Here is a 23,218-nt window from a genome sequence, read left to right as displayed (position 1 = left end):
ATGAAAACGGGAAACTATGTGGGGACCTGGTTCTGCGAAGACCATACCCAGTGACACTAGTCTTTGGCAGGAGAGATTGAGAACTCAGAAAGTCTTGTGGGGTCGTATGTTTGACCCGGCAATCTCAGAGATGGCAGGTATTGTTGATACCCAATCTTTTCTCTATATATTTTCAATATGCAAAATACCTTCAAAATAGCATATATAAGCATGCTCAAGGTTTTCATTATTTTTTCCATAATTTTAAGGTTTTAAATTGATTTATTTTCTCTCTTTTTATCCATAAAATCCCCAATAATTATTTTCAAAATTACTATTTTAATAATTCATCTATTGAATTTCTATATTTATGCCAAGATATGGTTAAGTTAATTTTTATATATTTTTATAATTACATTTAGTCTATTTAAAAGCTAAATTGCACATGATTACAATATTAGCCCTTTTAAGATTTAATTATGTTTTATATGCATAAAATTAGATCTTATATTTTTAAATTGCTAATTATGTATTATAAATCATTTTAAATTATTTTTCAGAAATTATCTACTATTTTTTATAAATTAAATAGGGAAAAACAGGCTATTTAAATTATAGCCAAATTGGCTTTTAAATATAGCCAAATCAGACCCCAATTCCCAGCCCAATTTTACAATTAATGAATCCAATCCACACCCTATTAACCTATACCCAAACCCGGAATCCACCTACCCCATTTAATCTCAATCGTTGATCTCCCAATCAACGGTCCACGTTAGCCCTTTCCTTTTTTAATCAAACGACCCCCCAAACCCTACTCCCATTCTCTCATTTGCACCGCCTCTGAATCCCTCCTTTCCCAAATTCTCTCTCAACTCACCCTAACCCTAATCACAATTACCGGCAAGAACCTCCTTCCTATGGTGTTCCCGTGCCTTCTCCGAACACCTCTGGTCCCCTATACTCCATGGCTCTTCGACTTCATGAGTCCTGGAGAAGATCTCAAGGAAAGCCAACCTGTTCCGGTTTGAAACTCGCTCACTGTCCTGTCTCCGGCCATTTTCATTTGTAAGAAAGGATTTCCTCTTGTTTTTCGTTTGAATCCATGAGTTTTTAACCGATTTTCTTCGTCTCTACTATTTTCCGAAAACCCTAGTTCGCTACTATTCGATTCTTCTCTGATCTTTATAGATCTGAGGTGATTAGAGTATTATTAAGCATTTTCCTTTAAAAATCTCTTGTTTTAACTAACTATTTCGATTTTAGTCGCTCTTTTCTAAACTAGGGTTTCTGAAAACCCTTTTCTTCAAAACGCTTTCTGGTTTTAAGTGTTTGGTCCCCTGTGTCTATGTGTTTTGATTGATTATTGTTGAGTTCTTCCTTAACCCTAACTAGCCTATGCTAAAAACCCCAAGTTTTGATGCTTTGTTTGGATTCTGCACTTGTCCGTGTTATTTGACACATGCCAATGTTCTATGCTTTGATTTACATGATTACTTCTTCGTTTAATTAGAATATCTTGTGATTTTTACCCTAGTATGCCTCTATTAGAGTTTCAGATTCGATTCTTTGCGTTTATACTTGGCTTAGTTGCTTATTCATGGAAAACCTATATCAATTTCCCTAAATTAGTTTTATTTTGAATCCTTATTCACTGATTTGCTATGGTAATACCTATACACTGATTTCTGGTTATTTTCCTATTTCTATGGCCTTCGATTATTTCTTGCCTTGTGTATGATTAACTGTGGTACTTGCTGATTCTTATTGATTGTTCCCTTTATTGAATTTTTGTTCATTTACCCTTAATTACCCACATCGTACTTAAGTATTTAATTTTCTTTCCTTAATTATATGCATTGCTCTTTATTATTAACTGGTCACCCCTTTACTAGAAGAGAACCTTGCTGATTTTGTGCATGATTGATTATGTAATTTTCCCTAATTACTGGATGATTGATTCTTTACCTTATTTTACTCTGCTCTCAACTACTATATAAATGACTCTCTTCTACAGTCTTAGACACGAACAATTAGTTCAAAAACACACACACACACACACACATAAAATTCTCTCTCTTCTCACTGCTTGTCTAGCCGGCTGAAAGCCAAGGCTAGACCGTGGAACTCTACTTGCTTTACTTTCTGCATTTTGCTTCCTTAGTTGGTATGTTCCTAGTTCAATTCTGAAACTCAACTCTATGTGCTCCATGTCTGTTAATCCATGTCTCCTTCTGCATTAATTTAATAGCTTATGTGTTTAATTGCCCTTCTTGTTTATTGCTTTATTCAACATGCTTAAGTTTTGCCCTCTCTTGGTCAAGTGTGTAATCAGCATGTCTGGGTATCACTTGTCTTGTTTGATACTCGGCCAACATGTCTACTTGAGTTCCTGTTTATTTCCCTCAACTAGTATGCCATGTTAGTATCATAGACTCCTAATGTACTTGATTAACACTAAGCGGCATGACTAATTATGTGTAATAGACCCCTGTTCTCAACATGACTACTCCCATACCCTATCCCTATGTCTTATTACTATTCTAATTTCGAGCATGATTCCCTTGTTAACACTTTGAAGTAGTAGTTTTGTGTTCTGGAGGCCAATCAGTTGCTACTTGTTTTTTGTACCTGCTCGTCTATATACTTCTCTTCTCATCCATGTTTACGTGTTTCTGATTTGGGCTTGTCGCACCTCCTTTTTGCCGCGCCCGCGGGGCGCGTGGGGAGTTTTCTCCAATTGAAGGACAGTCGAAACGGGATTTATTTAGTTATTTCAGAGTCGCCACCTGGGAATTTTAAGGCGTCCCAAGTCACCAATTTCAATCCCTGAATCGAGGAGAATATGACTCTGTTTATTATTCTACGAACCAGAAATCCTGAGTAAGGAATTCTGTTAATCCGGAAGAAGGTGTTAGGCATTTCCGAATTCCGTGGTTCTAGCACGGTCGCTTAACTGTTTTTATTATTGGCTTAATTATCTTGATTTTTATTAAACATATTGATGTTACACGATTTTTGCTACCGCTTATACTTACTGTGTTTGAGGACCCTTCTTTGAATCGAATTACGCGTACGTATGTTCGTGTTTTAAAAAATTGCGGACTTGTGTCACGCGTACGTGTACACAATAACTTTTGATAATATATTTATTAAGCAATCATTTTTTCAAAATTCTGTCGAATCAAGAATATTTGTTTTTCTTGAGTAGTGAACCGTACATCTCGGGTTTTTATGAAATTGATTTAACGCCTTTGGATAAATCCTTTTATTAAATATTCGTTCGAAATTGCGGTACGCATAATCCGAATTTTTACTTTTAAAAATATAATCAGGGTACGCGAACGTATCCCTAATTGCGCAAAATATTTGTAATGGTTTAGGGATTTTCCACAAATTGTTTATTATATTTATGTATTTCTTTTATGTGAAAATCACGAGAAACTCCTATTTAGAGGCCTATAAATTCTTTGAAAAGAATTCGCAATCTATTAAAAGTTGTTCGTCGATTATGATTTCCGAATATAAGTTATATTCATTCCAACTATTCAAATTCAAAGAACAGAATAAAAATGTGATTAATACTATTTTTAAACAAATATGACATATATATATATGCCAAAGAATATATTGCATATGAAACTGAAAATAAATGATTCATAAAGGAAGGAAATATTTTCCGAGAATTTTCATTATTTACTTAATGCAAATTCTATTTCTAATTATCATTGATGTAAAGTGTGGCAATTTATACTTGTACATCTCTTTTCATTCTCATATACTCGCTTTTAATCTAATAGGCCTAATTATTTGGTCACTTTGTTTTATGAAGATAGATAAGCATCGAATTTATAGAAAGGGAATTATTATACAAGTTAATTCAACAAAGTTACCTTACATGCAACCTAACTGTTTGGCGTAAACATTCATAACGTTTTAACATCATGATGAGCTATACCAACTTACTTTACTCATATGATTATACCTGTCATCATACCATATAATAACTTATACCAATCTAAACAAAATCATATTTGTTACAAGATATTCTACTAATGTAACTTCTTAATCTTTACATTTAGCTAATGGTATTATGGGATGTAATCAATGGCCCATTTTTATGCCTTACTCCCTGTTTTGACAATTCACATATATCTATACCAATGAGATTTCGGAATGGCTAACATTATTACAAAAGACTTTATATGAATTTCAAAATAAGACAATTTAACTCATAGCTAACAAATTGAATTCACTACTAGTTAACTAACATAAAAAATGAAATTAAAACTAATGAACTTGGACAAATGGAAAATAGCATTTCAATTCTAGCTTCATTGATGAGTCATGTTGAATCTCTTTCCAACATAGAATTTAAGAAGATATGTACCTGGAAATGGAGGTAGAAGAAGTAAGTTTCAGCAGTTGCAGCAGTAACAAAATCAGTAGAATATACCGATAACACAACAAATCTGAACAAGAATAGGATTCGAAGAGCCCAGATGCACAGTAAAAGTACTTTTAAGAAACTTCAGATTTTTAACTGAAGAATGAGATCGAACAAATCCGGACAGATTCAATACCAAGAGTAATATTTCTGATTTTTGATGTTTAGAACAAAGCAGACTGAAAACTTTCAATTTCAAGAACACAGAATCAGCTTCAATACTAATTTCCGATGTAGAATTCTGTTTTAGTGTCTCTGTTTTCCTTTCTTTCTATCTTCCTTTTTAAATTTCTGTTTTTGCTTGATTTTCCTCTTTCAATCTCCTAAAATCTGCCTTAAGCTCTATCTCTCAAACTCTCTTCTTCTGAAAACTGCCCCTATTCTCTGAAAAAAAACTCCCTTTTTTTTTCTCTTAAAAATCTCTTTTAAGTCTGCCAAACTTTCTCTCTCTGATCTTAAAAAAACTGACTGTCCTCTATTATGAAAAGCTGATTTCCCTCTCTCCGGAAACTGATCTTTTCTCCCTTCCAAAATCTCTTCCCCGTCTCCTTAAGGTCTGTCCAGCCCCTGTATTTATACAAGGCTGGTTGTACCTTTTTCATGGTGGCTGGACCCTTTTTCCCTTTAAAAATTAAAAATTTTCCATTAAAAACTACTTTTTAATACTTTATGTGATCCTAACATGATTTTCAGCAGCCCCATTATCCCTTGTTCTCCTTTATTACTTAAATTATAGCCATTACATTCCACTTTCAGCCCACTACTATTATCACATTACCCTACTGTTTCTAACCCAGAAATACCTACTGTGATCACTATTATTACTGCCTTAAATGTAAAAATCATAACAGAATTTACAAAACAGATTTAAAAATCTGTTCAAACTTAATTATCAACCTGATTTAACACAGCTAATACCAATTCTCTTAGGTTCTGGACTGAATCCTAAGAATGTAAACATTCTATCACAATTACATCTAATCATCATTTGTAAACTTGAACTCAAACTTGACAATATTACACTGGGTTCAGCATAATAATGCAAACTGAACTTATAATTGAACTAAGATCAAACATACACAGGAGCATTGTCAATATACTGACAATGCCCTGTTCAGAAAACAACATATACAACATACATTTGAATTCACTGATTCACAAACAAACATGATTTAATTGACGAGTATTAATCAGTTGACTATTTACAACATCTGTCAATAATTAGTCTAAAACAATAGAAGCAGACTGTTTTTTTTATTAGCATTATCATAAGTGAGAATTCATAATATAACTAATCGACGAACTTAATCAAGTCGATTACTTACATTATGAACAATCATAACCAATTGAAACAGTTTCATATTTGACCATATAGATGGGCATGAGACAAAAGTGACAGAATTAATCAAATAAAATCATGAAAAATTAACAAGCTATTAAGACAAACAACAACACACGCAGAATACACAAAATAATAGAAAAAATACCTTTGAATCTTCAATTTTAATTCGACTCGAACTCAGCTTGGATTTGGATTTTTGTTTGAAATCAAACAGACCTTAGTCGAAGTATTTTCCACTGAAAATACTTCGACTAAGGTCGATTGAACCTCAATCTTTACTTAATCTGAACAGAATCCGAAAGTTTGGTATTTTTAGGGTTCTTAAAAATTCGATTTGGGATTTAACCATTTCTGGTCAGATTCGAGAAGAACCAAACATGACACAAGGGTGAGGGTAGCCTAGGGGTCATTTGGTGTCAGCTTAAAACAAATCTGAGCTTATTCTTGTTTGGTCCGAATCTTCAAAAGAAGATTCGAGAAGCTCGGAACTGATTCGAGCCAAACAAACAACAGATCCATACTCAGGATGACTAGGGGAAGCTATGGTGTTAACTAGGTGCTGATTGGTTTAGATAAGGTTTTCAGGCCAACCTTCGATTTAAGATTCGAAGGGTTGGGGCCTGATTCGAAGGAATCTAAGGTCATATTCATGTAGGGGACGTTCAGAGGGTTCTGGGGTGTCAAGATGGTGACCGGCGGCGTTGATGCCGCCGGGTTTCAGGCGGTGGAATCCTAGGGCGGCTAGGGTTAGGAGTGGGGGTTTGGGGGACGATGATGAACAATGTAGGAGGGGGGGTGTTCAGTTAGGGGCCGGGGTAAGGCTTGGGATTTATATAGGGGTGGGGTGGATTGGTATCGTCCGTTGGATCAAGTAGAATGGATGGCTAGGATCAATCCACTTAACCAAACGACATCGTTTGGTTTAAGTTGGGGGACGGGTTGAACCGGGGCAGTGGGTCGGGTAATGATCACGGGTTAGGGTGATGAAATCTTGGCCGTTGGATGGACTTAATCCAACGGCCCTTGATGAATGATCACCAAACGACGTCGTTTGGCGTAGCTGCATTGAATTGGACCGGACAGGCTATTTTGGATTGGGCTGGGGGGAATTAATTCACTTGGGCCTGGATTTTAATCCAGGTCCAATTTCCTTTCACAATTTATATATATTTTCTAATTTTATTTAAATTATAAAAAATCCTAATAAAAATTATAAAACAATTTTTAACCTTACACAAAATATTAATTACTTCATAACAATTATTTAATACATAGTCAAAAACATTAATCACACAGTGGGATATTTAAAATAGAACTAACGCATATGTTTTTTTTTAATTTAAATTATCTTTAAAAATGCATAGTTATATCCTATATGCATGCAACATGTATTTTATTTTATTTTTGATTTTATCATGACAAAGTAAACTTTTACGGACATAAACAAATATTTAACACCACGCAAATTCAGAAATTACACAGTAAAAGAAATTTATTTTATTTTTGATTTATTTTGGAGTAGTTTTTCGTAAGGCAAAAATCACGTGCTCACAGGGCTTTCTGTGTCCCCAACCCTTTACTTCCCTGCTTGTAAATGTTGAAATGATACTATTCTTTGAACTTGTTCTATGTGTGCTGGCTTGTTCCAAGTTGTTGTTGCTCCTATTCTCTTCTCCTTTCAAAACTGTTTTTCCCTAAGCAACCCTTCTGTTGTTTTGCAAACTTATTTCAAACATGCTATTTCAAAACTGTTTTCCAATTCAACCTTTTCAAAACTATGCTAACCGCTCTCACCTTACTCTTAGACCACTAAGTTCTGCCCCTTTTGTGTGAGCCTTGCCTTGGGACCCTTGAGCTCCCTCTGAACTTGGACGCATGAAAGCTGGCCTTTCCATACTGCACTTACTCTGTCTTGGCTATGAAATCTGGGTGTGAGCACTGGGATCCCTTGAGGTCCTTAGGGAACTCTGAAACACCCGGATATGAGAAGGGCTATGAAACAATCTTGGCACTTGAGGTGATTTATTACATAACTCAGGGAGGAAGTCCTAATCAGGCTCTCTATAGTGTAATCTCTTATTTTTCATTTCTACTTGTGTAATTCATTTCAATGTTGGTCTGTAATAACCTGTTGTAAACAAGTATTGGGGCTGATTAGTGAAAATGGGGAGGGAGTTATACATGCTATCAACATCAATGGGTAGAAACCAGATCTTAGATTTGCATTTTCTATGTGTGCATTAGAATCCATGTGTAAGATCAACCCATTCAAAGCATGTCTTGCATTAGAAATCATGTTCTTGGGTTTACTGTTTCAGCATCTCATTTGACATCACTTTACCACTTAGAAATACTACTTTAGGCTAAATAACATCATTAATATAAAATGTTGCTCTTGCACATCTTGAAATCATGCTATAACTCTTTGGGCATTTAGAAACCATGCTTTAGGAATTCTGTAATTATTCTGCATTTTTCATATGTGCACGTTAGATACCCTGTTTTTAGGATCTCGCTCAGTTACACCTAGTTAAACTACTGATGCATGAAAAAAGGACATAAAACTGTCTCATGTTTGATTATCCTATTTAAGCGAAACTGGTCATAATCCTGCATGTCTTTGTAACATTTAGAACAACATGCCTTTAGGTAAAATAACTTTTTAACTGTTTTCAATAATCCTGGTAATTGCTGCATATTATGTTACGCCTAGGCAAGCCTTAGGTAGTAAACTTAAATAAAACCAGAATCGTCTTTGTGATTAGTATTTAACTGTCAACGTGTTAAAATCAGTAGTCAAGCCTGATTCAGACTTCTTTTCTGAGTCATGTAATAAATCTGGTTCTGCTGCTATCACTTAGACACCATGCTTTAGAATTCTGAGTTCATATGTGGACCTTATCTATGTATGAGTCATGCTGTCTATGTGTATTACTTGTGGAGATATATCTGAGCCTTCTATCTATTTTCTGTGTTTTCCCCCTAAATGCAATCCTATGTGTTCTTATTTGTCACCTAGTATTTTGCCTTTAAAACCTGAGGATCTTCCTAGACCCCTTTTTATAGGATAAGAGTCCCAAATTCCTCCGGGACTGATAGGAATGGACGGGTAACAACATGCAATAGGGGTCGAGACCAACCCTCGCTTTAGTTACCTTCACGGGGCGGAAAAGGGTAGATATGGTTATGATGATCGGTGTATTAATACCACGTATAGCCCCTCTTTGAGGAGTGTCATACCGGGTATTGCATTGATGTGATCCATATTATAAACAAACCTAGGACACCCCCTTTACATTCACAAATGTACTTAGGTTGTAATTCTTTTAAACTCTTGCTTTTGCCTCCTTAGTCTTCTTGCATCTTTCCTTGCAAAATCGACTAAGCGTTGTGCCAAGCCTACTTGTGAAGAGTCATTGGGCTATTTGTAGAGTAAAGGAAGTTTTTCAAACATCTATGTTCTTAAACTTAAATCCCCTACTATTTGAGCAATACTTGTTTATTTGCTAATTGTACAAATTCACAAAAACTGTTTGGCCGGGAACCACACTAGTGGATCCTCAGGGGTGCCTAACATCTTCCCCTTGAGATAATTTCAACCTCTTACCCTGTCTTTGGTTACCAAACATAGTTATAAATGAACCCTATAGGTGCCCTAACACACCTTAAATCGTTAGGTGGAGACTCTTCAAAACTGCAAACCCCCTTCCCAAAAGGAAAGAGTTGTCCCAACCAAAATGTCATAAACCCGATTCCGTGAAGGAAAAAGGGGGCGCGATAGCATGACGACTCTGCTGGGGATATCTAGGCTTTTACCATTTCATACCGTTTTTGTGAAGTTGTACCCCTCCTATGTGCAATTATTTGTTTAATTCCTTTAAGAGTTTAATTTCTTTTTCAAAAGCAAAACTGATATATCTTTCTTGTTTCCTTCCTTTATAACTGCTTTAAATTATAAAACTGCTGTATTTATCACTTTATTAACATGCAAATACATGTTAACATGCTTTTAATTATTGCATAATCATGCTCAACATCATACTCCACTCGTGCCAAACAAATACTATAGCAATGCTTGATGAGTGATTGTGCCCTTCCTATATCATTACCCCCTAAATTCGGAAAGGCTTATTTACGGTATAACTAGTCGATCAGCGGTGCAGTCAACAGTTCTGTACCTTCCCCCCTTGAGTTGTCCGCTCAAGGATACCAATCTAAAACCTCATAGAAATCTTACTCTGTTTAAATTGTGCATGCATCATGGTCAAACCTAGCCGGGTCAGTTATGTCATCCATATAATAATCCTTTAAGATAGCCTTGTCCAAAAATCCACCAGGTTTCCCTAAACCCAAACGGATATCATCACGTTTTGTACATTTATTTGGAGAACTAAATGCTTCATGCTAATTGTTGATGTTAAATAGTCGAGTCCGGTAGGGGTATGGTCTTAACCCTTTTGTTTTGCAGAAAATGAAGAACAAGTTCCCTAGCTTAGGTATGGTTAGCACACCCTCACTCTTACTATACTGGTGGAGGAGTCTTCCATCAAATGCCCAAATTAATGAGTGGAAAGAGAGGGCCTTCAAAGCTAGCAAAAAGTTAGAATATCTAGAATACAGTCTGCTAGAATTGGAAGGAAAAGTGAGGAAGAGAGTCGCCGACTGCCAGAATGTTGAGGGAAACGAAGGAGAGCACCTGGAAAAGGAATTTTTACAGGTGAACCTACGCGAGCTGGAGGATTTGATTAACGAGAGCATTCAACCTGTGGAAGGTCTTTCTGAGGCCAAATATATTAGGTTTACTCGCCTTCTAAATGTAATAAGGCCAATGGTCATTAGTGACTTTTATTTCTTGCTTATTTAGTGTCGTTTCGGGATTCGCCTATCTTTATCAATAAAATCAGGCATTTGGCATTAAAAATTCTCCAAGTCTATTTGTTGCTAGGCCTACCTCGGGCACAAAAAGGTTCCCAAATTAGGACACGCTTTATATTCTCGCACTATGTGTTCAAATATTGCAATCCTTTTCATAATCCTCACTGACTTGATTACCTTTTGTTTTTATTTTTTGTTTTATTATTTCCCCTCCCCAAAGGTTAGTTCGTGCACTCTGGTATCGTCATCTTATTTCACAAGATCCAGGGGCCCTCCATCCACTCCTCCTCTTAGTCCTATTAAAGGCAAGAACAAAGGCAAAATGGAAGATTTAAGCAACAACAGGAAGGAGAACACAGTTGAACGGGTAGAGGCCACTGATGGCCAGGGTATTCGGGTTCCTAAAGAGAATGTGTCACAACTTGAACAGAAACTGTTGAAATTCTAGGAAGAGCTCGGTCAGGTTTGAAATCTGGCAAACCTGTCATTTTCCCTCAACACCCCAGATATTAACTTCCCAAACGCTCAAAACCCTACACCTCCTTAAAATATCCCAAAAATAGTAGAATCATCCCACGCCTCACCATCACGCTGATCTACCAAAGAACCAATGTAACACCTGTCATACCCCAAACAATGCTCCACTACTCATCCTAGAACCTCAGAACTCCACAAACGACCATTTCCACACCCATACACTAGGCCACCATAATACTCCTATCTACGTGGAGACAATGCCACACTCCACCCAACCTATCTCAGGCACACCTGAATCTGATGAAAAGGACCTGTTTATCAGGAACTTGCCGAGGAACTTAAGAAATTGACCAGCCGGATTCAGGGCATTGAGGGAAGCAAAGGAATTGAGGGGCTGAACTACGAGGACCTTTGCATACAGCCTGATGTAAAACTGTCTGAGGAGTACAAACCTCCTAAGTTCAAAATGTTTGATGGTACGGGTGATCCAAGGGTCCATCTGAGGACATATTGCGATAAGTTGGTTGGAGTAAGGAAGGATGAAATAATCCGCATGAAGCTGTTCATGAGGAGTCTGAAAGGAGATGCATTATCTTGGTACATCAGCCAAGATCCCAAGAAGTGGTCAAGCTGGGTAGGCATGGCATCTGACTTTATAGATAGGTTCAGGTTTAATACAGAGAAAGCACCAGACATGTTCTATATCCAGAATTTGAAGAAGAAGCCCACAGAGATATTTTGCGAGTATGCTACTCGCTGGAGGTTCGAAGCTGCTAAGGTCAGACCTGCCTTAGAAGAGGAGCAAATGAACAAGTTCTTTGTCCGGGCTCAGGACCCGCAGTACTATGAACGACTGATGGTGATTGAGAACCACAAGTTCTCTGACATTATCAAATTAGGCGAAAGAATTGAAGAAGGTATTAAAAGTGGTATGGTTACAAATTTCGAAGCCTTGCAAGCCACGAATAAGGCTTTACAGTTTGGTGGTGTGTCCAAGAAAAGGGATGTGAGGGCCGTGATAGTTGCACAAAGGACCAAGTCTCCCCTTAAATATCAATCTTACCCAACACCTCCACTCACATACCAGCCAACCCCAAATTACCAAGCACCCTCATACCAAGCTCCGCCATTAACTTATCAGTCATCTCCACCTCCTATATATCAACCTACTTTACCCAGATACTCCCAACCCACTCATGTTTATCAAACCTATAATGCTCAACCATCCCATTATCAATCACCCCCTAGCGCCAAAATTTCCCTAGACCCCAACCTAATTTTGATCGCAGACCTCCAAAATAATATATAACCATCGCTGAACCCATCGACCATCTATATGAGAGGCTCAAAGCTGCTGGTTATGTCATCCCCATCCCTGCTGCAACCCCTGAGAATCCTTCTCAGTGGGTTAATACAAACAAATCCTGTGCATACCACTCCGACATGAAAGGGCACACCATCGATGAATGCCACTCCTTGAAAGACAAGATACATTTCTTGATTGGTAACAAGATCATTATGGCAAAGGAGCTCGCTCCAAACGTCCGCAACAACGCTCTACCAGACCATAAGGGTGAAGGTATCCACATGATTAAAATAGAAGATGACTGGGATCCCGAAGGATCAATTGGGTTAATCGCAGAAGGTGATGACCCAAAGAAACCAACAATTACTCTTAATCCAATCATAGTCCAGATCCAACCGTCTGAGGACACTAAGGTGAATAGGTCTATACCTCATGAGTTTGAAGCAGCGCCATCCACAAAGACATTGGTACCAATTGAGGTTAAATTCGTGTCTCTGGTAAATGCACTCGCACCATTTGAGGTTGCAGTCTTGCCACCCAAGGCACATGTTCCATTCGAAGTAAGGATAGCCACGCCGGTCCCAGTGGCGATGTCAACCATGCCACCATTCTATACAAATGCTATACCCTGGGACTATATAGCCGAGGCGAGAAGGAAAGGCAAGGTCAGGATTGAAGAAACTGTCGCAGCACAGGGTATGACAAGAACTGCTGGAGTCTATACCCCTGAATATCTGGCTGAATCAAGCAAGCAGACCTCCATTCGGCCGCCCCTCATTGAGACAGGTCCAGACAACCTTTGGAGGAAAATACAGGCCATGGAATATTCGGTCATCAACCAGTTAAACAAGATGCCAGCACAAATATCCATTCTCTCATTGCTGCAAAATTCTAAGACACACAAGAATGCTTTGTTGAAGGTGCTAAATGAAGCGTACGTACCAAGTAACATCACTAGCGGGGAAGTGGCTAATATGGTAGGACAAGTGCTGGAAAGCCATAAGATCACCTTTTATGAGGATGAGCTGCCACCTGAAGGGCTGGGGCACAACAAAGCACTACACATCACCGTGCAATGTGAAGATTATTTTATCACTAGAATCCTGATCGATGGAGGTTCCAGTCTCAATATTTGTCCACTGGTAACACTCAAGAAGTTGGGTAAAGGGCTACAAGAGATAAAGGATGGAGCAATCAATGTGAAAGCCTTCGATGGTTCTTAGAGGTACACCATTGGGGAGATTAGTCTATGCTTGCAGATGGGACCAACCTGATTCGAAGTCGATTTCTAGGTGATAGATGTACCAGTGTCTTACAACTTGCTACTGGGACAACCATGAATTCATGCTGCTAGGGCCGTAACATCAACGCTGCATTAGGTAGTAAAATTCGAATGGAATCATCAGGAAGTGATCATTCACGGTGATGGTAGCAACCCTATATACAGTCGCCAGACCATTTCGGCAATCGAGGAAAGAAGGAAGCTGGGTGGAGAAACTTACCACCACATTGAGTGGGTCAATGCTATCGACAAAGACAAATGGTAGGATAGCAAAATCGAAAGTATACTAAGTTGGAGTGGGTACGAACTGGCAAAGGGCTCGGCAAGAACCTCCAAGGAATCCCTAAACCCATAAAACTCAAGAAACATGGCACTACCTTCGGTTTGGGATATGAATACACCTGGGAAGAATTCAATAACTGGTCGCCACCATGGCTCGGTCCTTACTATCCATTAGAGCAGCCAATACTGCATCTAGAGCAGACCTTCCAATATGCCGACATTATTTATGGGTCAGATGAAGAAGAAGCACTTACAGCAGTGAAGAACTTGTTTCTAGAGGACAGCAATATGGACTGTTGCGTTATTCTCGAGGAGTAGGGGGAGGAAGGCCCTTCTATACAGGTTGTGAGCAGAGGGGCACATCTCAAGAATTAAACTATCAGGACAACCAAAGCTCGATGACCCTCGGGGTAGCAAGGCTAAAACAAGCATTATTCTCTGTTTTTACTAAATGATTTTCTTTTCGTATTTTTCAATTCCCGCAATAAGGTCTTCGATGTTCAAAACAGTTATTCAATTCATTAAAAGCATTTTTGATTTTTCTTATAAATTAATATTTATTGCTATCGTTTTCTCTCCTTGCTTTACCAATACATCATTACTATTACTTGTCTTGATGAACCAATGACTGTGACATGCAATAAGACAACGCAGCAAACAGACATTGATTCAGAGGAAAATGACATACCTGATGAGATTGTCAAAGAAGTTGAGAATTTTGAGAACAGACCTAAGTCCAACCTGGACGAGACCGAGATTGTCAACTTGGGAGATGCAGAAAACATCAAGGAAATGCGAATCAGCATTCACCTATCACCATCAGAAAAGGGAGAATACACAGAATTTCTAAAGGAGTATGAGGACATATTCGCCTGGTCGTATGATGACATGACTGGTCTGAGTACGTCTATTGTGGATCACAAACTACTAACCGATACCATGTGTCCACCGGTAAAACAATAGCTCATAAAGATCAAGCCTGATATGAGTTTGAAAATCAAGGAAGAAGTCATCAAGCAGATCAACACTAAGGTTCTCAGGGTAGTAGAATACCCGACATGGTTAGCCAATATTGTGCCAGCGCCAAAGAAATATGGAAAGGTTAGAGTCTGTGTCGACTACCGGGATCTCAACCGAGCTAGTCCGAAAGACGACTTTCCTTTACCAAATATACATATCCTGATTGACAATTGCGCCAAGCATGAGCTATAGTCATTCGTAGATTGCTTCGTTGGTTATCATCAGATATGGATAGATGAGGAAGATGCTGAGAAATCGGCTTTCATTATGCCGTGGGGAGTGTACTGTTACAAGATGAGGCCATTCGGCCTGAAGAATGCAGGAGCCACCTACATAAGGGCCATGACTACCATTTTCCATGATATGATACACAAGGAGATAGAGGTATATGTGGATGATGTTATTATCAAATCCAAGAAGGCCACTGACCACATAGAAGATCTGAGGAAGTTCTTCGATAGATTGTGGAGATACTATCACACCTCCTTTTTACCTACACCCCCCGGAAAGGAGTATAAGGGAGTTTTTTCCAACTTAAAGTGACAATCGAAACAAGATTATTTTATATAAAATTCAGAGTCGCCACTTAGGATAAATTTTTGGTGTCTCAAGTCACCGATTTTAAATCTCGAATCGAGGAAAGATTGACTCTGTTTTACAGTCCGCGAACACAGAAATCCGGGTAAGGAATTTTGTTAACTCGGGAGAAGGTGTTAGGCATTCCCGAATTTCGTGGTTCTAGGACGGTCGCTCAACTGTTATAATTGGCCTATTATCTGATTTTAATACATGTTTTAACATATGATTCAATTTTAACTTTATAACCGCTTTTATTTAAATATTTTTTAGGAAGATTCAACGTCATCTAAAACGCATCTTGAACCACGTCACATAAATTCACCCGCGTTCTACGATACATTTTGTTTAACGTTGTTGAGATTTGGATTTGGGTCACATAAATGCACACCCGAGTTTAGGAAATTTAAATTACGCGCCTAAAGCAACTACGCATTTTAAAACTTGCGAGGGCCATGAAAAGTTTAATTGATGGCACATCCCGATTTTAAGAGTTAAATCAATTATACGAGAGCCATGAGTTATTTACTGAAATGACACACCTCAAGTTTCCTATAAAGGCTAACTAGTTTTGTGAGGGTCATGGGCTTAGGGGTTTTATTTGGCATAGCACGCCTCAATTCATTTCAAAGGATCTTATTATTCGAAGTTGTTATGATGAGGCTACATGAAATGCACCCCCGAATTGGGGATCAAGGTATCACAACTATGTCATGGGAACCATACCCGTAGCTATGATAATTTTATTATAACGCACCTAAAGCAACTAGCGCATTTATGAGTTATTTGAACTAAATTGTGGGATTATTATGCAACCCTTTTACTTAAACTTGAACATCAATTCTTCTAAGGATTCAAACCAAGCCTACAGCCCCTTAAAGCTAACAAAATCATACAACTCATACGGCCGATATTAGAACTCGTGTTCAACTCATGTGGCCCATTAATAATTTTAAATTAGCCCCCATCTAACAATTGACAACATGAATTCTTTTCTAAATTCAACATATTTCAAAATATTTTATCTCAAATTCAACAAATGAAACAGCCCCTTCCTACTACATATAACTACAAATTCATAAGAAAAACAAAATATACATCTACCCCATAAAATTCACAAACGGATTCACTATATGTCATGAGCACGACAAATATGAACTTGAAAAATGAGTAGTTAATTATTAATATTCTCAAAAGACAAGTAAACTAAATAGTCATGATCTAATCTCTATTAAACAGATAAAGACAAAACTCTCATCTAGAGGCATAGATTAAACAGAGAACCTCTTCAACATTATTCAGGCATAAACAAAGCAAGATATGAAAATCAAAAGATAGGATAAATGGATAGAGCTAGAATGGGACCTTTAAAGTTTTAATATATTGATGAGCCTCCAACCGGTACATAAAGAAAGGAATGCCGACCAAAACTCGAACGCTAGCAGAGCCACTAATCTAAATTTGAAAGTAGACCGGCCACCGAACAGAGTTTGACAAACTCGACTGACCTCGCCGAAACTCGATTTTTGAAGTGACTAATGGCTATTTTGAAGCTATTTTGGGTGGGTTTGGAGCAACTTTAACGGAGGAAATGGCTGGTGAGTATGGCTAAACTAAGGTGAAAAGGAAAAAGATTTCGTAAGTTTTTGTTGGCAGCGTTTTCTTTGAAGAAAAAGGGGTGCAACCTAGAGTTCTAAGGTCTAATTGTCTAAATCTGATTTTCGGGATTGTTGTTTTTGAGTTGATTCAGCTCCCTTTCATGGTTTTTTGTTGCAGCTGCTTGAGGATGAAGAGAGTTGAGTTTCAACGATGGATGCCTCAAGCTAAGAATTCTTTTGGTCTTAGCTCTTTGTTTCCTCTTTTAGCTTTGGAATTTTTGGGAGTCCCAGATGAGAACGGCGGGTTTGATGATATTTTTAGGCCTCTTTTTATTTTAGGGGTTAGGTACTATTATATAGGGGCAGAGATTAGGTTAGGGGTATTGGCTTAGAAATTATGGGCTTGAAACTTGGGCCTTTACAACTAGCTTTGCTTAAAACTAGCCTAATTAACTAAAAATCTATCCACATAGAAATATTATCAAAATATTAATTAGCCCTACTTAAGTAAAAATAATTATTAAAATAAGATTGACTATTAAAACAAAACTATTTTTTGGTATTTTTTTCAAGATTAAAAATGACTACAAAACATTAACGAAACTATTTTTTATAATTTTCATTTTCTTGTAATAAAACAAAGTAAATGAGTCAAAATTAGTTGAAATAATGATATTAGGCCTAAATTAAATATTTTCGTGCTAAAATATGAAAAATCTTGGGGAGGGTCAAAAATCACATGTCTACGGCTGCCCTCTTTGACTGGAAACGCGAAGAGTTTTCAGACAACGACTGACTAGACATGTTTTTGACCCGACCCTTATTCGGGAGAGACTAAAACTGAGAAAAGGGGAATGTGATAGAGCTTTGGTCTTTGAGCTGCCTACATATCCTTGGATATAAAGGAATTAGGCCACGTGATGTTTAGAGGTGAGTGAGGCGATGGAGTACACCGAGGTGGAGAGCCGGTCGAGGTACCGTTCCGCCGAGGTTTCCGGTCCGTGGTCCTGATGTTACATCAAAATCAAAAGGAATGAAAAAGACTAACTAAGCCTGTCAACTACGAGTTACAAGATTCCTATCTATAAGTCCTCTGAAGCTTGATCTTGAGTTTTGAATGGTTCTTCATGCAGACTTTGGATTTGAACCTTGACGCTTGCTAGGTACAGGTGCTACTGCTTACTGACTTCCTTATTACACCATGACAAAATAAAAGAAGCTAGACTAAACTATGATCTATGCATTACAAGAATCCTATCTATATCTTCAAACTTGATCTTGTAATTCCTATTGCCTTGTTGACTTGTATTCTCCCGGTGAAGTCCCTTTGTTGCCGATTTGAATTATAATATGAGATGCTTTCCCTTTTCTTCAGGTGGACGTCTGATTGCTGAACTTTGAACTGTATTCCTGTGCTCTCCAGGTGGACTCCTGAACTTGAATTGTATTCCTGTGCTCTCCAGGTGGGCTCCTAACTGCTGAACTTGAATTGTATTCTCGTGCTCTCCAGGTGGGATCCTGACTACTGAACTTGAATTGTATTCTCATGCTCTCCAGGTGGGCGCCTAACTGCTGAACTTGAATTATATTCCCCTGCTCTCCAGGTGGGCGCCTGACTGCTGAACTTGAATTGTATTCCTATTCTCTCCAGGTGGGCACCTGATTGCTGAACTTGAAATGTATTCTCATGCTCTCTAGGTGGGCGCCTGATTGCTAAACTTGAAATGTATTCCCGTGCTCTCCAGGTGGGTGCCTGATTGCTGAATTTGAGTTACTTCTCCCTATTCTCCAAGTGGGTACCTGATTTCAACAAAAATAGACAAAACAAAGAAAGTTTCCTGCCCCATTTTGGTAGCTGGGCACATATGTGAGTGTTAAACTGAATCATATTACCAAATATTACTAAAAATTTGAAAGCAGATCCCGTTATCCAGGAGGGTCCTGGCAATTCTTAATTAAACGACGGTTTTAATTCTAAGTTATATCTTCTAAATGTGTGGCTTATGCTAAATCTTGTTATTTAAGAAGGTCTTAAAATTACACCCCATTATCCAGGAGGGTCCTGGAAATCAAAAATCAAGTATTATCTTAAGAGTGATAATTTTACGGCTGAATTACACTACCCTACAACAGAGCTTACACTAAATCTTGTTGTCTAATGGAAGTCTTAAAGCTAAGTCCCATTATTCAGGAGGGTCCTGAAAATTCCTAATTGAATCCTATCTTAAACATGCAAACTTTGAAACCAACTTATATCCCTTTTGGGTACACTTACGCTAGATCTTGTTACTTACGATTGTTTTGAATTTTAAACTAGGTCCCATTTTCCAGGAGGGTCCTGAGAATTTACGGTCAAACCTGTCTAGTGCTTGCTTTTCCTTACGGAGGGTTTCTTCGAAGCAAACGAAATTTTCTGCCCCTGTTTCACATCAAATAAAAATCTTGTCAGTTTAAAAATATGGTGGTTGGTTTGTGTCCTTGACTTTGAGGGCGGTTGATCCTTCACTTCTCTTGATAACTTTGATTTCCACTTGAAGACCTTGCTTGTTTATTGACTAACCACTTTCTCTGTCGCCCTTATCACGGAAAATACCTCTTCTCCATTTAGACCTAATATCCTGCATCTGTTGCGTTGCTCATGAACTGACATTCACCAAACCTTTGAGTCTCACATGAATCTCAAAGCACGATAATTGCTACCCACTCATTGCGTATGCTGTTCCTTCTTGACTTAAACCTCTGGCCCTGGCCTTGAGGTCTATTGCTCCCTCACTTGCCATGATAACTTTGATTTCTGCTCGGAAGACCTTGCTTGTCACTGGTTAACCACTTTCTTTGTCAATCTTATCATAGAAAATACCTTTGATCCATTCACCTAACACCCTCCATCTGTTGCATTGTTCATGAATTGATATATACCAAACCTTTGTATTTCACATGGATCCCAAAGCATGTTGATTGTTACCAACTCAGTACGCTTGTTGTTCTTTCCTGACTTACACCACTTTGATGTTAGCCAGATCTCGTTTTGTGCAATTGGAAAGCTGGTGGCAAATTTTGAAGTTATTTCTCACTTGTTCTGACCAAACAGACTCAGGAAGAGGAAGTAAACAAGGCAAAAGGAATAGAGTAAAGGACAATGGAAAGAGATGATTCCTAACAAGAAAACTATAAAGTAGAAACCTATCAAATGTGGATACCAACTCTAATGACCATGGCATGCACCTGTGGCCTATTTTGTCAAGCAAGCCTGATGTTCAACTCTTGTTGTACCTTTAAACTGTGAAACTGGGATTCAATGCTCCGATTATCCAATCTGATTCACAATCCTTCTTCGACTTGTAGTGCCCAAAGGGTTTTCACCATCAAGTCTCTCTCATTTTGTTCTTTTTCTCAACTTACCGTTACCTCAAGGTGCCCGTGAAGGTTTTCACCAATAAGACTCTCTCATTTTTGATTTCTCTCAGGTTTCATCGCCTTACGATGCCCGTGATGGTTTTCACCAATAAGACTCTCATTTTTCATTTTCCTTGTTTGGACCGGAGTGTTTCCCCTGATATGATTCACCTTTACTCGCTTGACTTGGCATATCCCAAAGACTGATCGGAAGGTCTTTATTTGGACCGTAATGTGGACTTTTGGATATGGTTAGAAAGAAGGGTATCAAAAGGCTCAAAACAATTCAAATGGGTTCAAGATTACAACTTTCGAAATCAGATTTCTTACAACAATCACAACTTCTGCCCCAGTTTCTTTGCTTGGGGACTTTTGAATTTTTATTTGATGGGACCGAACCGTGAGGCTGCCTACGTATCCTTAAAAGGAATCAGGTCGAACGTAGTTCATGTCATAAGAATTACTTTGTTTGTTGTGATTTTTCTTTTCTTTTTCTTTTCTCTTCTTTCCTTCTTTTTGTTTTTTTTTCTTCTTTTTTTGTTGTTGTTGGTTTTCTTCTCTTTTTCTCCTTTTTTTTCTTTTTTTTTCTTTTCTCTTTTCTCTTTTCCCTTTACTTATCTTTTGCGCTTGCGTTTCTGAACTTTGTTACTGATTCCAAAAGAGGGGTATGAAAGAAAATAAATAAGGCTCGAAGGGGTAGCAAATTATAAAGTGTTTAGATAGCAGAATAAAATCCCTTCGTCATTCCAATCTTCAAAGCATGCCAGATGCAAACAACACAATTAAACAAACCAAAGAAATCACACATAATATCTTTTGACCGCATCAGAATTGATAGCCACATCCACACATTTGCCTTCTACATCTGTTAAATACAAAGCACCATTGGACAACACTCTCACTCTCATTACCACGAACGACCCCCTACAAATTTGGGGTGAAATTGCCTTTAGCTTCGACCCGATGCGGTAGGATGCATTTCAATAGGGTTTCTTTATGTTCTATCTGCCCCAGTTTTACACAATTTGGGCTTGAAGTGATATCAAAATGCCTTTGCTTATTTCGCCTCGCTGTCCCTACATCTTCAAAATTGCTTCATTGCTCCATGACTAAATTGACTTTTAAAACCAGGCTGAGAATTATGCGTGCATGTCATGTCACTAGAGTCAACAAGAAAAGAACCATAAAAGAAAAGAGAACTAAACAAAAATGACTAGTAGTTACAGAAAACAGAAAATTGCATTAGACAGCTGGTGAAAGGATTTGAACAACAAAACAAGCAAACTAAACTGGGGTTACAAACCTAGAACAAACCTAGACAACACTAAACGAGCTGCTACGACTAAACAACTAGGCAAAGTAAAAGGATAGAAGAGTTTGAGTCACAAGACAATATCCGGATTACAACCCTGAAAATAACCCGGACAACAGAAATGACAACAAAATAAATCACCAAAACTCCTTTCGGGCTAACCAAGAAAAGAGCGTCTTTCCAATCACCAAACTCAGCATCTTAGCCACTAACTTCTGCATCAACAATACTAGGACCTTCACAAGTCTCCATCACATTGTTCTTAACAAATTGCTTTTGGGTTCCCTGTGCCTGCTCGTTCTTAGGATCAACCTCTGATAGCGCTGAAAGCTTCGTAGCGCGTGGACCTTCGAGGATCTCAGAAGAATTCTCATATCCCTTTTCAAAATAAATCATAACCACTATATACGTTTCATTACGCACAGGCGATGGCCCTTGGCTAGTGTCTGCTGCATCTGGATTTTGTATGACAATGTCACATGCATCAATAAGCTTCTGAATTGCTTTCTTCAGATGCCAACACTTCTATATGTCATGCCCCGGGGCATCTGAGCAATATGCGTACCTTTGATAAAAATCAAACTTCTTTGGAAGAGGCTTTGGCATATTTATCTGAATCGACTTCAACGTGTCCAATTTCTTTAGCCTCTAGAACAGATTGGCATATGACTCTCCCAATGGAGTGAATGTTTTCTTTTTCTGCAACCTCTCGTTCTTAAATGCTTGATTGGGCATGAAACCTGATCCAGAAGGGTTTCGGTAGGCTTGTGGGGGAGGATAAGACATTTGGGGAAGTGGTGTGGGCCATCGCGGGCCTTGTGGGTGTGGAGCATATGGTGGTGCATTGTGGACAGGGTTCTGGGAAAGTGATGTATGACTTTGGGAGTTATGTGGAGAGAAGTAGCATTGGGGAGGGTCATCTGGTGCACAAGGATATCCACGGGGACGATGTCGAGGCTGGAAGTGTTGAGCAAGAAGGCCCATCAGATCATCTTTTCTATTTCTCTTTCTTCCACCCAAACTTACTAGGATGTTCTGAATGTCTTTCGTAGTATCTTTAAATGCCGAATAACTTATGATTTTGCCTGACTTGATTCCCTCTTCTACCATCTTCCCCATTTTTAATACATCATTGAAAGGCTTACCCAAGGCAGGGATCAAATGACTGAAGTAGGTGGGCCCCTGGGCGTGTAGGAAAAGCTCAACCATTTCTTTTTCACCAATCGGGGTACTGACTTGAGCAGCTTGCTCCCTCCATATGAGACCAAACTCCCTAAAGCTTTCCTCCAGCTTCTTTTCCATTCTAGATAGGGAAGAGCGGTCTGG

The sequence above is a fragment of the Nicotiana tabacum genome, chromosome 8 (genome assembly GCF_000715075.1).
Source record: "Nicotiana tabacum cultivar K326 chromosome 8, ASM71507v2, whole genome shotgun sequence".
NCBI lineage: Eukaryota > Viridiplantae > Streptophyta > Magnoliopsida > Solanales > Solanaceae > Nicotiana > Nicotiana tabacum.
The sequence above is the reverse complement of the archived record's forward strand: the minus strand, read 5'-3'. Positions refer to the sequence as shown.